Source organism: Octopus sinensis, linkage group LG4, assembly GCF_006345805.1.
Source record: "Octopus sinensis linkage group LG4, ASM634580v1, whole genome shotgun sequence".
Classification (NCBI taxonomy): domain Eukaryota; kingdom Metazoa; phylum Mollusca; class Cephalopoda; order Octopoda; family Octopodidae; genus Octopus; species Octopus sinensis.
In genome coordinates, this window is record NC_043000.1 from 79,233,959 (window position 1) to 79,251,382 (window position 17,424).

General features: G+C 37.3%; 1 protein-coding gene across 1 annotated transcript in view; it reads right to left on the reverse strand.

Moving 5' to 3' along the window:
- LOC118763023 (A disintegrin and metalloproteinase with thrombospondin motifs 7-like) overlaps positions 1–17,424 on the reverse strand; it is a 206,659-nt gene that overhangs the window by 127,116 nt on the left and 62,119 nt on the right. The gene's annotated exons all lie outside the window — the stretch shown is intronic.

The following is a 17,424-nucleotide window of genomic DNA, read 5'->3' on the forward strand; positions in this document are numbered from 1 at the left end:
TTTCATGATGCCATACCTCATTTGTTTCCAGGTAAAGTAATATTTCCCCTAGTCCTTCAGACATAAACATCACAATGGCCTGACATGTTTTCACAAAAGTGTGCAAACAAGATGGCACGTATAACAAACATTTGTTTAGAACTAACAAGTAATATCAAGATAAGGAAATGCAAACACACACATATGTTTATACATACATTACATATATATATATATATATATATATATATCATCATCATCATCATCATCATCATCATCATCATCATTATCATCATCATTTAACATCTGTTGTCCATGCTGGCATACGTTGGATGGTTTGACCAGGGCTGGTAGGCCGAGGGGCTGCACCAGACTCTAGTCTAATTTGGCATGGCTTCTATGGCTGGATGCCTTTCCTAACACCAACCTCTCCAAGAGTGTAATGGGTGCTTTTGCATGCCACCAGCATAGATGCCAGTAGTGTGACTGGCACCTTTGTCATGACTAGGGCTTCACTTGGTTTGGTGGGTCTTCTACTCAAGCACAGCATATTGCTGAAAGTCATCAGTCATTGTCTCCATGAGACCCAATGCTCAAAAGGTGCTTTTTATATGCCACCAACACAGCTGCTAGTTGCATGACACTGGCATTGCCTCTGTGAGACCCAATATGAAGCCCAGCGCTTGAGATGTATTTATATATATAGTTGAATAAGATTTGGGTAAAAACCTTGTAGAATACTATACAAAGCTCATTCACAGTTATTGGCTATGATGTCATCATATAATAGAGATGCTCCTGCTACTATTTATACATCAGGAATTCCATAATATCCATAGATTTTTTTACAAATAGATAAATGATAGAAAATGGAATGGATGACATTCTTTATTTAAAATCACTACGATTGTTTCAACACGTTTTTTTCACTCATAGAACATTGGTGAGATGTGTAATCAGTACTTATCAAAGATAAGATACCAATTAACTTATTTTTTCCCTAATTGTTTCAAAGACGGATATATAAGCCAGATGGTAATAAATTAACTTCAAGTAGAAGCTGATTCAAGTGTAGCATGGAGCCAGTTGTTTGTCATGAAAGACAGAGGGTAATTTAGATCCTTAGTAGAAATAAAGAAATAGTTGTTAAACACTGAGATGGTCAGTCTTCATCATTTTATCACTTAATTATCTCTAAATACTTAATTTTATTCTTCATTTAATACTTCAATCTGTTTTGCACTTTCTTTGTTATAATCTGACCAAAACAATAGGATTGTAATTTATAGTCAACCTTACCCTTTTTTTCATTTGTTTTTAGTGTTTTGTATATTGATTATAATAATATTTAGTCTGTTACTGTATCTATGGATTTAGTTTTGTCTGTAAACTGCTGGAAATGACACATCACTTTAGGTATACATTCTCACACTGAATGAAATGACAATAGGTGACAGTAATCACCTGAAGAGGTACATTTTACACCTTCGATGCATGATAATGATTGCACAACATCTTATCAATGTACTAAGGGTATTGAAACAATTGCAATAACTTTAAATAAAGAATGTCATTCATTCCATTTTTTTATCATTTATTTACACATACATACACAAGCACACGCACACAAACACACAAACACACACACACACACACACATATATATATATATATTCTTGATTCCAAATTCCTTTTGCCAAGTCTGTCCGTAAACGAAGTGATCCCAAGATAAGAAATCTTTGAACTTTAATTCACCCCGTATCTCTATTTATTATTATTTATTATGTATCATTATTCTGAGCTCCCTAGTCGCCACTCTATATTTCTGCACCCCCCCACCACCATTATAGGTGTCTACTCTTTGAACCCCCCTCTTCAATACGCTATTTCACCATGCATTACCCCTCTCTCGATATCCTACGTTCTACTTGCCTAGAACCTGTCCTCAGAACCACCCCTCCCACTGGTGCTCCCCTATATTTCTGCACCCCCCCCCATAAAAAGCACCATCCGAACGTGGCCGATGCCAGACCCCTCTGGCACCTGTGCAGGTGGCACGTAAAAAACACCCACTACACTCGCGGAGTGGTTGGCGTTAGGAAGGGCATCCAGCTGTAGAAACACTGCCAGACTAGACTGGAGCCTGGGGTAGTCCCGAGCTCCCCAGACCCCGGTCGAAACCGTCCAACCCGTGCTAGCACGGATAACGGACGTTAAACGATGATGATGATGATGATGATGATGATATAAATATATGTAACTCAACAGAGTGTAAGTACATTGAGAGAGAAGTTGAACCTAAGAAGCATCAGTTGTGGCGTGCAAGAGAGACGATTGCGCCGGTATGGTCATGTAGCAAGAATGGATGAAGACAGCTGTGTGAAAAAGTGCCACAACCTAGCGGTTGAGGGAACCTGTGAAAAAGGTAGACCCAGGAAGACCTGGGACGAGGTAGTGAAGCATGATGTTCGAACATTCGGCCTCACTGAGGCAATGACTAGTGACTGAGACTTTTGGAAATATGCTGTACTTGAGAAGAATCGGCAAGACAAGTGAGACCATAACCCATGATCTTTACTAGGATGTACCCAGCCCACTTATGCATATCTTTCCTTCTTTGGACACAAAACTCTGCTTGCGAAGACCTGTTGAGGTAATCGAAATCGAAATCGAACCAAATTCGTTGACTGGCACCCATGCCAACCTCCTTTCACTGAACACTAAACTCTACTTGCGAAGACCTGTTGGGGCAAGTAAAACCAAAATTGAACCAAATTCGATGACTGGCACCCATGCCAGTGGAGCACTAACAGCTCCATCCAAGCGGGATCACTGCCAGAGCAGCTGTCTGGCACGTAAAGAGCATCATTTGAGTGTGATCGTTGTCAGCGTTGCCTCACTGGCACTTGTGCCAGTGGCACATGAACAAAACATTTGAGCGAGGTCATTGCCAGTGCTGCTGGACTGACTCCTGTGCAGATGGCATGTAAAAAACACCATTTTTGAGCATGGCCGTTGCCAGTACCACCAGACTGGCCCTTGTGCCGGTAGCACTTTAAAAGCACCCACTACACTCTCGGAGTAGTTGGTGCTAGGAAGGGCATCAAGCTGTAGAAACTCTGCCAGATCAGATTGGAGCCTGGCACAGCCATCTGGTTCGCCAGTCCTCAGTCAAATCTTCCAACCCATGCTTGCGTGGAAAGCAGACGTTAAACAATGATGATGATGATGATGTAATATAATATGTGACAATTATTCAGTTGTCATAATAAAAGTCTAAGTTTCAGATGTCAGGGCAGAAATTTGCTCCGGCATCTCGTCAGTTATTAAGACAATACAAAAATGCCCATTTTTTTATTGTCTTAATAACTGACGAGATGCCGGAGCAAATTTCTGCCCTGACATCTGAAACTTAGACTTTTATTATGACAACTGAATAATTGTCACATATTATATTACACATAAATTCCTCTATTTACAAAATATCGAGGTCTCATTCACTCTTTTGTTGTCATACCATTACTATTAATATATATATGTATGTGTGTGTGTGTGTGTGTCTATGTATATATGTATATATATATATATGTATGTACATATATATATATATATATATATATATATATATATATATATATATATATATATATACACATTTTGTTTGTTTCAGTCATTAGACTGTGGTCATGCTCAAGCACTTCCTTGAAGAATTTTAGTCAAATGAATCAAACCCAGTACTTTTTTTTAAAGCTTGGTACTTCTTTCTGAACAGCTAAGTTGCGAGATATAAATACACCAACACCAGTTGTCAAGTGGTGGTGGGGGACAAACACAAACACAATGACACACACATAAAAAGACAAACACACACATACAACAGGCTCCTTTCAGTTTCTGTCTATCAAATCCATTTACAAGGTTTTGATTGGCTCTAGGTTATAGTAGAAGACACTTGACTAAGATACTTCACATGTGGGACTGAACTTGGAACCATGTGGTTGGGAAGCAATTTCTAACCTAGAACCAAGGAATTTCAACATCAACAACAGGGTAATTTTGTTTGTATGTATGTATGTTGCATATGCATGTGTGTGTGTGTGTGCATGTCCCACTGTCATACTTTAAAAACTGAACAAAAATTGTCAATTTATACAAAACCAGAAAGGAGAAAGCTAATTCAAAGTCTACAGATCCAATCCATCACTGGAACTGTGAAAATCTATAAAAGTGTCCAGGAGTTTATCATTTAAATATAAATGAGCATGTCTAGATATGCAACTATATGTATGAAAATACATACATAAAACATACAAAACTGTACATATATACATACATACATACATACACACATACATAGATACATAGATACATACATACACACATATATACACACATACATACATACATACATACATACATACATACATACATACATACATACATACATACATACATACATACATACATACATACAAACAAACAAAATTACCCTGTTGTTGATGTTGAAATTCCTTGGTTCTAGGTTAGAAATCGATTCTTTCTCTATTAGCAAGAAATCTAGAAATAAACTGAATAATGACATGCATACATACCAAAGATATCACCCACATCATAAGCAGTTATCCAAAAATGTCATCATGGTATTATCTACTAATGAGACATGTTGTAGCTAGGACACTGTATAATGAGATCTGTCAATAGGATAACCCAGAGGCCAAAGACATAAGAACCTACTATACAGTAGAGGCCATAGCCACTCATAATAAGAAGGACTACTGGTGGAATGTCCCAGTGGAAACCTGAATCAAATGTAAACATAATAGACCTGACATAGTAATTTGAGATAAAGAAGAGAAACTGTGTACAGTTGTTGAAATCAGCTGCCCAGCGGATGTTAACATAAAGCTAAAGATCAGCGAAAATGAAAATATCTATGCTGGACTATTGAGGAATCTACAGCTACTCTATCCAAATTACAAATTCAGGTTCATACCTGTAATTATTGGGGTACTGAGATATGTAACGCACTACCAAAATATCAATCTTAAGAAATTAGACTTTTCAAAACCAGAAAAGAGAAAGCTGATTTGAAAACTACAAAACAAAGCCATCACTGGAACAGTAAAAATCTGTAAAACTTGCCAGACATTTATCATTTAAGTATCTATGAGCATGTCTAGATATGCAATTATATGCATGAGAATACATACATAAGACAAAACATACAAATCTGCACACATACATGTATACATACAAAATACCCTGTTGATGTTGTTGAAATTCCAGTGAAGGAGTCTTGGATCTAGGTTAGAAACTGTCTCTTTCACTATTAGCAAGAAATCTTGAAATAAAACTGAATAATGTGTGTATATATATATATATATACATATATATATACTAGACTAAACTAGACTAGACTAGACTATCCATGACCCATTGGGTCAACAAGAAAGTCTGAGTTTTTTTCTTTTCCCAGTTATTTTGCATGCTTTCAACGAATGTGACATCGAAATCACGCATAAACGGCTCCTTTCCCCAGAAAAGGAAAAATTTGGCTGCTATTTCTTGCACGCCCTGCTACCACGTAACAGGTATTTCGAGTACTTTATCACAAATATTTGTTACGTGGTAGCAGGGCGTGCTAGAAACGTACTGCATTACCTCTTAATATCCTGTTGCTTATTTTGATTATATATATATATATGCGTTTGTGTGTGGGGGGTGTCAGGTCACTTATGAGGCTTCCATAAGTGCTACTGGTAACATGGAATCTAGCACAACCTGTTGCATGGTTGGGTTGTTGGCGACTAAACTGGCACCCTCACCAGGCTATCCTGGTGAGGAGGGTTGTTAGAAACCCAGCAGGATTAAAAGCAAGACCTGTTGAAAGGTCGGATGAACCTAGTACAGGCTCAACGGCTATCTAGCAATAACACGGGTACACAAAAATTCCGGGATGGTGTTCGGCGTGCTGAAAGACCGTTGAAGCCTATCTCTAGGAGAAGGTCACTCTGATATAAAACCAGATACGCAGGGAATGGCATTGGATATTTTGGGGACCTTTGGTTTGTGCTGAGATCATGGCACTCCCACATCACTGAGCCTGCGACTCATATTGGCACTAGACATTTTGCCCCGGTTTGTCTCTAGATAATGTCAATAAAGTGGAGAGGGTCAATGAGTTGTCGTGCAAGCCTTACTGGACCTAAAACTCTGCATGGGCATTGCTGACCTCTGCTTGATATGTGCTGCTGTTTTTCCTATATATATATATATATATATATATTTTATTTTCAGTATATATGTATCTTTATTTTTAGTATATATTTATTTATTTTTAGTATATTTTAATTTTACTTTTATTCGGAAGTCCTGCGTCGATGGTGGTGAAGCAGGCAGACTTGATGGGTTGGAAGCATGTAGTCTGCGACCTGCACATAGGCGGCCCATGCTAGATATAAAGTCGTTTCCTTGTTGCCCAAGACAGCGGTAGGATTCAATTGTGTGTCTGAGCAGCTCCATTTAGGGATGACACTGCTCATCCGGAGGCCGGGGAGGTTCTAGAAAAGGTGATAAAAAAAATTGCCTGTCTTTCTATGACTAGTCACTTTAGTGTGACTGGCAGATGGTCACTCTGCGCTCAAAAAAACAAAGAGATTTTTATTTATAAAATCTGGATAGATCTTGGAACATTTCATGTTGGAATATGTGCACTCTGTTGGATAGCAAGAGGGATTGTAGGCCTGAAAGACGCACTGCACTTGTTGCTCGCACGCTGAACTGTTATAACATTGATGTTTCAGAACTTTCAGGGACTCGTATAGAAGGTGATGGTCATCTCGAGGAAGTAGAAGGTGAATACACCTTTTTTTGGAAGAGGAGGCAGAAGAGGGGGCGCAGAAAGGCTGGTGTTGGCTTTGAAGTTCGATCTGATATCCTTAAGAAGTTGGAGGAGCTTCCTGTTCCTATAAATGAATGTCTAATGACTCTACGAAAGGTGGGCGGTTAGCTACTCTAATAAGTGCCTATGCACCTACCCAGCTGAAAGCCATACTTAGGAAAATCCTCAATTCTGATATATAAATATATATATAAAACAAGGTTATTTTATTCCACATGGATAGAAATATAGGAAAAATAAAAGTTGAAAATAAAAGTTAAAATATTTATTATTATTATTATTATATTTAAAGATTTAACCGGTTTCACAGCTTACACCGATTTTCAAAAATTTGAAATAGAAAGACGTGGCTTATGTCACAGCTGTTTTGCTTCTGACTAGTGTTTGAAACTTGCCCTATTTTTATAGGGAGTTCACAGCTCAAATTAGTATGTTTTGAATAGGGTTTGATTGGTAGACAATAGTCACATGACTGGTCTTAGAAATTTTTGTAGGTTCTCTGCCACATCCGTGTATTAGTATCAAGTGACAATGTTTAGCGTTGTAAGTTAAGGCTAACGTGGTTGACTGAACAAGTCTGGTGGTAGTACTAAACAATCAATGCTCTGAATGTTTCCCGTCAAACGTTTGTAGAGAATAAACATGTGATTAAGTTTAGAACCTTCTGTACGTTTCCTGCTACGTCCGTGCGTTAATGTCACGTGACAGTATATTTTGCGCAAACAATTATGGTTTCTGATCACAGTGAGACTAAAACTTTAGCACCCACTGATTGACAAACCAAACTTGTAATATCTTCTCGTCAAAGACTCTATTACATAATTTGGATATATTCATGTAAACTAATTTTTATCTTCTTATTGTAAAAAATTTTATTACCTGATCGGAATGCCTTAATGTAAACTGTTTTTTGATTCATCACAGAGGATACACAAAGCCTCGTACCTTACTTTTGAAGATCTATTTAGATAAGTGAAACCGGTTAAGTTAATGAATACTTTAAAAACACTCCTGCATTTTCAGATTCTTTTCCTCATATATATATATATATAAATATATATACATATATACATATATATACACACATACATACATGCATATATATATATATACACACATACATACATGTATATATATGTATATATGTGTGTGTGTGTGTTGTGTGGAGGCGCAATGGCCCAGTGGTTAGGGCAGCGGACTCGCGGTCGTAGGATCGTGGTTTCGATTCCCAGACCGGGCGTTGTGAGTGTTTATTGAGTGAAAATACCTAAAAGCTCCACGAGGCTCCGGCAGGGGGTGGTCATCCCTGCTGTACTCTTTCTCCCACTCTTTCTTCTGTTGGCCTACTCGCTTAGCCAGTGGGGTGGCTAAAACAATGCGAACGCATTGTGACCAGCGATGTGTAACTACATCTGATGGACTGGTCAGTCACGTGATATATATATATATATACATACATGCACACACACACACACGCATATATATATATACATATAGGTTAGTAGAGTTAGCGGTTGAAATAACTGTCTAAGGGGTAAGAATATCCGTTTTACTACCGGTATAAATTATCTATGTTAACTCTGGGCATACATATGCAAGCATGTTATGCCCATAGGATACAAGAGTTTATCAGTAATCAAATTTAAATTAAGCAGAAAATGGAGAAATTTTGATCTACAACAATTGACTACCATCGATTATTATTTTTTAATACAAAACTTTATCCCATCTAACAGCCGTTTCTGCTTCCAATGTCCTGCAGTGTTGCCAAAGAAAATTCAGAGAATAATATTCGTCATATTTTATAATACACTGAACTGAAACATGGAGCTTCATCAGCGTGAAGAAGAATATATACAATAAAAGAAAAGAAAAAAAGAGCCTCGGGAGGAGGAATAAAGGCTTAATATATTTGAATCATACCATTTTGCAGTGTAACGCTTCAGGCCGTTAAGAAAAATCTCCACGGCCTGAAGCGTTACACTGCAAAATGGTATGATTCAAATATATTAAGCCTTCATTACTCCTCTCGAGGCTTCTCTTCTTTTCTTTTCTTTTATCTACTTTTCTTCACTCTGATGAAGCTCCATGTTCCAGATCAGATGTGTTATAAAATATGACGAATATTATTTTCTGGATTCTTTTTTTTTTTTGTCAGCACTGCAAGACATTGGAAGCAGAAACGGCTGTTAGATGGAGTAACGTTTTCTATCAAAAAATAATAATCGATGGAAGTCAAATGTTGTTGATCAAGATTTCTCCATTATATCTCAGATCGTATGCTGAAACAAAAACAATTGCAGCGTGGAAGGTGTTTGTAAGCCATTTAAGAAACACACAAAAGCCGTTCAATTCACTTCAAAATATTTTCGTCGCTTTAAGACCGCGACGAAATATACAAATATAAGAGAGAATCCACTATGTGGACGCTCTTACGCTAAAAATAGATCCGCAATGGTCTCAACCACTAAGAATTGTTCTCAAGAAAAATTAGCACAACTATGAACGTAAGCGAGCAGGACAAATGAAAAATAACAAAAATATAGATTAACCCCAGACAATTGTTTCACTGTTAATAAATTATGCGATTTTACGTACACAATAAATCTACAGATCATCAGTAGGATTCATCATAAATATAATTTGTCGAACTGCACGTCTGATATTAACACTAAGTTAAAACCATGAGTAGTTCAGCCTATTATATTCGCAGTTTTGTTCAAATGCCCTCGTTCGAGCGCGCCAAAATTACCGGAAATAAATACAGCATAAATAATTTACCGCAGTAGTTTGAGAACATATTAATTTATAATTAAAGTCAAAATAAGGGTGAAAAAATTGGATATTAATTTAATAACATCAATTTAACACCAAGTGGTTTAGCGCATAAAAAACTGAGATTCAGTAAATATTAATACACAAATATGAGAGAGTGTACTTTGATGTGGATATATGTATGTATGTATATTCTAGTATATAGATTTGATTAACTGTAACCTTATGTGTATGTATATTATAATGTATATACTTATATATATGTATATGTAGGTGTGTATACACTTATATGTATATGTATGTATGTATATAAACTTATTCTTGTATATGTGTACCTTCTCTAATATTCATATTTGCACGTTATATCTTCATTTCATACCTTTATAATTGTACTTCATTTTATACCTTTAGAATTGTACTTTATAATCGCTGATGAGGCCTTGAGATATATATATAAGTAACTCATTTATAACTGCATATTACATCAATACATCTGACTAATATGAGCATAATGAGATACTCTATATATATATATGAATTAGAAAAAACACCTTTTATCAATTCAAAATGAACAATTAGATTACACCATCTAGAAAATTACATATAATAGAAATAGTAAAATTAAAATAATAATAAAATACCGATGATTAAGTAAACTGCAAAAAAAATTATAAAAACGTATATAATTGGTTTTTATTATGTTTTGCAATTTACTTAATCATCGGTATTTTATTGTTATTTTAATTTTAAGATTTCTATTAAATGTAATTTTCTAGATGGTGTAATTTAATTGTTCATTTTGAATTGATAAAAGGTGTTTTTTTTCTAATTTTTATATATATATATATATATTATATTGTGTGAAATATATATATATATATATATATAAACAATTGCAGTGTGGAAGGTGTTTGTAAGCCATTTAAGAAACACACAAAAGTCATTCGATTCACTTCAACATTTAAGTTTAATTTGTCAAAATATTTTCGTCGCTTTAAGAACAGGTCGCGGTCTTAAAGTGACGAAAATATTTTGACAAATTAAACTTAAATGTTGAAGTGAATCGAAAGGCTTTTGTATAATTCTTAAATGGCTTACAAACACCTTCCACACTGCAATTGTTTTCGTTTCAGCACACGATCTCAGATCAAATCACTTGCTATGCAAGTACATCTCCTATATATATATATATATACATACATACATACGCACACACACATACATATATATACTTCAGCAATGTATCTACGCACACGTGTTGTTGGCGAGTTCTTTTCCTTTTTTTTTTACTTTACTCTTTTTCACTATTTCCTTTCCAACAAAGAGCTATGCTCAAAATGTCAAACTCTTTTTTCATCAAGTAACACACTAGTACATGCCTTGTGCACATCCTCTCGTTGTCCATTAATTTTATTTGTTATTTGAATTGTATGTTTGTGTATATATATATATATATATATATATATATACATACACACACACACACACACACACATATATATATGTATACATGCGTATGTATGGCTGTGTAGTAAGAAGATTGCTTCCCAACCACATGGTCCCGGGTTCACTCCCATTGCGTGGCACCTTGGACAAGCTTTGTGAGTGGATTTGGTTGACGGAAACTGAAAGAAGCCCGTCGTATATGTTTATGTGTATGTGTGCTTGTGTGTCTGTGTTTGTCCCCCATCATCACTTGACAACCAATGTTGGTGTGTTTACATCCCCATAACTTAGCGGCTCGGCAAAAGAAACCGATAGAATAAGTACTAGGCTTACAAAGAATAAGTCTTGGGTTTGATTTCTTCGACTAAAGTAAGTGCTCCAGCATTGCTGCAATCATATAGCTGAAACAAATAAAACCATATAATATATATACAGGGTATGATGGGTAAATTGTCGCCATTTTATTTTCATGCGCATTATTTGTCTTTGATTTTGTCGACTACACAGTATAGTAGGGTCAGTTGGGCACCGTCTGTGAGAAAAACAGCACCATGATGCAACTGACTCAACCAGAAATTCCAATACGACCATTTCATAGTGTTTGAGTGTCAATCTGAGGACATTACTAAGAGTGATAAAAGTCAAACATTCAGTCAACCTCATGGTGTTTGGATCTCTAGTGATGGTGACGTTATCCTTCCATTCCTCTTCCCACACGACCTCAGACTCAACATGGAGGCCTACATCAAGTTTCTGGGGGAGGCAGTGCTGCCCTGGGTCAAGAGGGTGGCTGCTGAAAGACCCTATGTCTGGCAACAGGGTTCTGCACAATGCCACACAAGCAGGAGAAACCAGTCATGGCTGTCAGTCAATTTCAGCGACCACATTGCCCCTAACATCTAGCCTCCTAACTCCTCACACTGCAATCCCTTGATTATTATTTGTGGGGTGCAGTTGAGCAAGAGACCAACAAAACTCCTTGTAACACCAAAAATGAACTGAAGGCAAGGATTATGGCAGCACTCACTAACTTAAACAAGGAGATTGTCCGGAAGAGTTGCAGACGGTTCTGAAGTCATCTAGAGGCCGTGGTCAAAGCCAATGGCGATTTTATTTTTATGTAATTTTGGTAAATATATCTTTTAAAATAAAATGTCAGTTTTATTTTCAATTTTGCGTAATTTAGACAATAGTTTATTCACTGCACCCTGTATATATGTGTGTGTGTGTGTATATGTATGTTTATGTATGTATGTGTGTATGTATGTATGTATGCATATGTGTGTGTGCGTATGTGCGTATGCTTATATATATATGTGTGTGTGTATGTGTCTGTGTATATATGTATGTATATACAATTTATCTAGGTGTAAAATACACCTAAGGGATATTAAATATCCGAAGAATTTACTGGTTTATATTATCTATATCAATGACAATGTTATTCCAATATGTAAATAAAAATAAACAGAATATACAGTTTATTAATATATAAATATAAATAAATATATATATATATATATATATATATATATATATATATATATACATACACACTCACTTTTATATATATATATATATATATAATATATATACATACACACTCACTTTTATATATATATATATATATATATATATATATTTATATATATATATATATATATATATATATATATATATATATATATATATATATATATATATATATACATATATATATAGAGAGAGAGAGAGACAGACAGATAGTGTTTGTGTGTGTGTGTGTAGGCATATAGCAGACATATAATTGAGCCATGGATATAAGTTGTCAGAACTTACTTATGACCTAACTCATGTGCTTCCAAATACCAAAGTCCCCATGTTACCTCATTATTGACAGCACAGTGTAATGATGCACGGCAAACTCCAGGCTGGTATGCTCGTCCTCCAGATTCGTTTGATTCTTTTCTGTATCATATTGAAATGAATGAATTTAATATAGGATGTAGATAAAGCAGTAAATGATTGATAAATCATCATACGTGTGTGCGTGTGTACATGCATGTGTGCATGTGTGAGCGCGCGTGTACATGTAACTATATATATTCACTTGTCTTCTGTAAATAAACGCTTCATGTTAGGGTCCTGTTCATGCTACATGTGTGTGTGCGTGCGTGTGTGTGTGTGTGCGTATTAGAAATAATTATAATGATATAGAACATGGAAACTTGTTCATCCTCAAAATTTATTTCCTCTTATTTTACAATTTTATTTAGTATATTGTTTATGATCTTTATGATTCACATGTTTCCACTGCACAGATTGCACAGATTATGGGTAGTTGCAGGTGCAACCTGGCATGATTTTTGGTGCAGCTTCTTCAGGGTCTAACCATTTAGCTAGTTTCGAAGTGAACTGAATGGAGTTAGTTTTTTTTTGTTAGGGTTCGGAGGGAGGTGGTGGGGTTATTTTGAAACTGAAATTCAATCCGTTTGTAGGCTTGAGCGGTTGACCTCAAATTCACACCAGTTGCTGTCCAAAGTCAGGGTTTGGTCTAACTAGAAACAGTTAGCTACATAAGGGACCAGGGCACTAAAACCAAAATAACACACAGTTGAATAAGGGTGTGGGAAGTAATCTAAGAGCCAGAAGTCAAAGGGTAACAACTCTAATACATACCAATATCTCCACAAGACAGGACGTGCGACCTGCTAAAAATGCCAGCACATAAACACCTATATATATAAGAAGCTTAGAAATGATACTAGACCAATACAAACGAAGACAGCAGAGACTTCTAGTGGAAGCCATAACACAATAAATAATAGAAAAAAGGAATTAAGTTCCCGCAACTGTTCTAGGGATACAGTATGCCTTTAAAATCAAGATGTTTGGAGAAAAACTTGGTCTATAGATGCAAAATCACTTCTGAGGGAAGGGCGTACTTCTATATAGGGGCAAGTTCTCTTAATTTCAAGAGAAGGCTGGCCAATCACTTAAGTTCTTTTAGAGATAGAGAAAGATAAAGGATACTAGCCTAAGTAAACTGATCTGGTCAATTAAAGACAGGAACCATAACTATTCTATAGAGTGGGAAATAATTAGTACAGCTAAACCAAAGCAGACAGAAAGAAAAGGTGTGACTTGTGTATAGGAGAATTATACCAAATATTTACATCGAGAAACACATTACTTAATATCAGACTTGAACAGGCCTTAAGATGCGTACACACTAACACAGCAAAACTTTAAAAAAATTGAAAGAAGGTTCTAGATAACCAATGCTCCACCTACAATCAAGAACATATCTTAAACCCCCAAAATTCATGGTACTCCTTAGCAAACCTAGCATATACTCAATTCAATGTATACCGCAAAACATAAACAACACAGTCAAGAAAATGAATATATGAACAGCTAAAGACTTTACACTACAAGCACTACACTTGAAATCAAAGCTACACCACACCCAACCACCACAATAAACAAGGAACCCTGCAAAACATCAACCTTGACCTAATTAGACCAAACCCTGACTTTGGACAGTAACTAGTGTGAATTCGAGGTCAACTGCAGAAGCCTACTAACCGATTGAATTTCAATTTCAGAACAACCTCACCACCTCCCACCGAACCCTAGCCAACAAAAAACCTAACTCCACTCAGTTCGCTTCAAAACTAGCCAAATGAAGAAGCTGCAACAAAAATCGTGCCAGGTTGCATCTGAAACTGCCCATAATCTGTTCAGTGAAAACATGTGGGTCATAAAGACCATAATAATATGCTATATAAAATTGTAAAATAAGAGGAAATAAATTTTGAGGATGAACAAGTCTCCATGTTCTATATCATTATAATTCAATATTATCAGTCAGAGAAGTGGACACAAAATTTACAGTGACTGACAACTAATAATAGTTATAGACGTTAAATACTGATCGATGTGCTTAGCTGTAATCTGGAACATAACTGAGAGCCACTACAGTATCCACTCGGATGATATATCCCTCTAAACTCTCTCTCATTCACACACATATATGTGTATGTATGTATGATATATATATGAAAGAAACTGTCGCATACAGTGCTCAGTGCACTACAACTAAGAAAGCATAAAAGCCATCAGGTGTACTGTTGTTGGATGCCAGGAAGCATGGAAGTTTTGAAGAATGTAGTGTCTAAACAGCTTACAACTGATACGGGTAGTTTATTCCATGCTTCCACAATTTCAAGCGTGAAAAACTAGTTTCCAAAAGTCATGGGTGCTGTGTTGTCTTTAATTTTGTAAGCATGTCCACGGGTGTTTGTCATATGGAATACAAAAAAGGTACCCGAGGTTGTTGTTGGAAAGATTATGGATAATCTTGTGGGTGTCTACCAAGTCAGTTGCCAAACGTCTGAGCTTCTATGTGTCCATGCCCAGAGAAGCAAAACGTTCAGAGTATGGCAGATGCAAGCACAATATATATATATATATATATATATATATATATATATATATATATATATATATATATACATATATATATGTGTGTGTGTGTGTATGTATGTATGTATGTATGTATAATACATATATATATATGTATATATATACATGTATGTATATATGCGTATATATATATGTGTGTGTGTGTGTGTGTATATATATATGCATATATATGTATATGTATATATATGTATATATATATGTGTATGTGTACACCAGGCGAAGAGAGGTGTATTAGTTTAACGTTTTGGTAGGTGAGAAAGTCCTTTTACATTTCGAGCTTATGCTCTTCAACAGAAAGGAACTCGATGAAATAAACAGCGAGAGAATAAAAAATCTTTTGGAGCTAGTGGTCAATCATGGTGGCTGGCTGGACAGAGGTAGTTAGACAGGAGAGCTAGGAAGAAGGGGAGATAATAAAGTATTGGTGATCCCAAAACGATGGTGAGCGTGTGTGTATACGTGAGAGTGTATAAGTGTGTGCGTGTGAATAGGGGCTGGTGACTTTGACGTGCGGCTGTGTGCGTGTGTGTACGTCCGTAATGTGTGGGTGTGTGGATGCTGGGAAGTGGTCAGTGTTAGTTTTGCGGATGGTGTGATGTGGTAGTGTGTGGTGGGATGTGGTGATGCAAGTTTGAGGTGTGGGGATGCAAGGATGGGGTGTGGGGATGTGAGGGTGGTGTGTGGGGTTAAAGTGATGATGTGGGGGTATGGTGGGATATGTGCGGGGTGGGTGGGATGTGTAGGTGTGGGGTGTGGATGGACGGAGTAACGATGAAGTGAGAAGGTAAAGAGGAAGTAGGTGTCAGAGCAAGAGGGGAGAGGAGAGGTGGGAGGAGTGAAGAGAGGAAGTAGGTGTGAGATGAAGAGAGGAGAGGAGGGAGGGAAGTTGAGCCCATGTGGCGCAAATGAGCGAAGGGAGAAGATTAATTCCTGTTCACAGCAAAGGAGGAGACCGGATGGCCCCTGAGCAAAGACAATCCAAACACAGTTGTGTCGTAATGAATGATCAGTAGAGCGGAAATGGCGTGAGACTGGGGAATCACTGCTGAGTCTAATGTCCTGGAGGTGCTCCGCGAATCGGTCAGCCAAACAGCGTCCCATTTGACCAATGTACACAGAAGGACAGAAAGAGCAGGAGATGTAGTAAATGACGTTGCTAGAAGAGCATGTAAAGGAGTCAGTGATATGATAGGGACGATGATGGGTGCCTGTGAGGATGGTGGTGTTGGAGAGGTAGGGGCAAGTGCGGCAGCGTGGGCAGGAACAGGGGAATGAACCAGGTTGGGAGGTAGGGTTAGGGAAGAAACTGTGGACCAGGAGGTCACGTAGGTTGTGGGCTCATTTGAACACGGGGAGGAGTAGGTTGGGGAAGATGGGCAAAGTAGAGGGGTCGAACTGGAGTCGCCGGAAGGCTCGGAGAATGGTGCATTGGAGAGGCAGGATGGAGGGGTGGTAGGTGAGCGGAAACGGGAGATGGGTAACGGCGGGGCAGGTGCGAGGAGAGAGAGCAGAGGCGCGGTCCACAGATCGTACCCTGACAAGGGTGGTGTGGATAGTGGTGAGGAGATATCCATGAAAGATGAAGTGGTGAGCCATGAGTTGAGACTGAGTCTCAAAGTCATTTATTGTCACTGCAGAGCCTGCGCAGATGGAGGAATTGGGAGAAGGGGATTGAGAGCTTGGTGTAGGTAGGGTGGGAGGAGGAGAAGTTGAAGTATGAGTGTGAGTCGATGAGTTTGTAGTGGATGGAGGTAGTGGGAGTGAAGTTGTGTATGTTGACCGAAATGTTGAGAAAGGCGACGGAAGTGTTTGAAATGGTGCAGGAGAATTCGTGGGCAGCATGGAAGGATTGGACA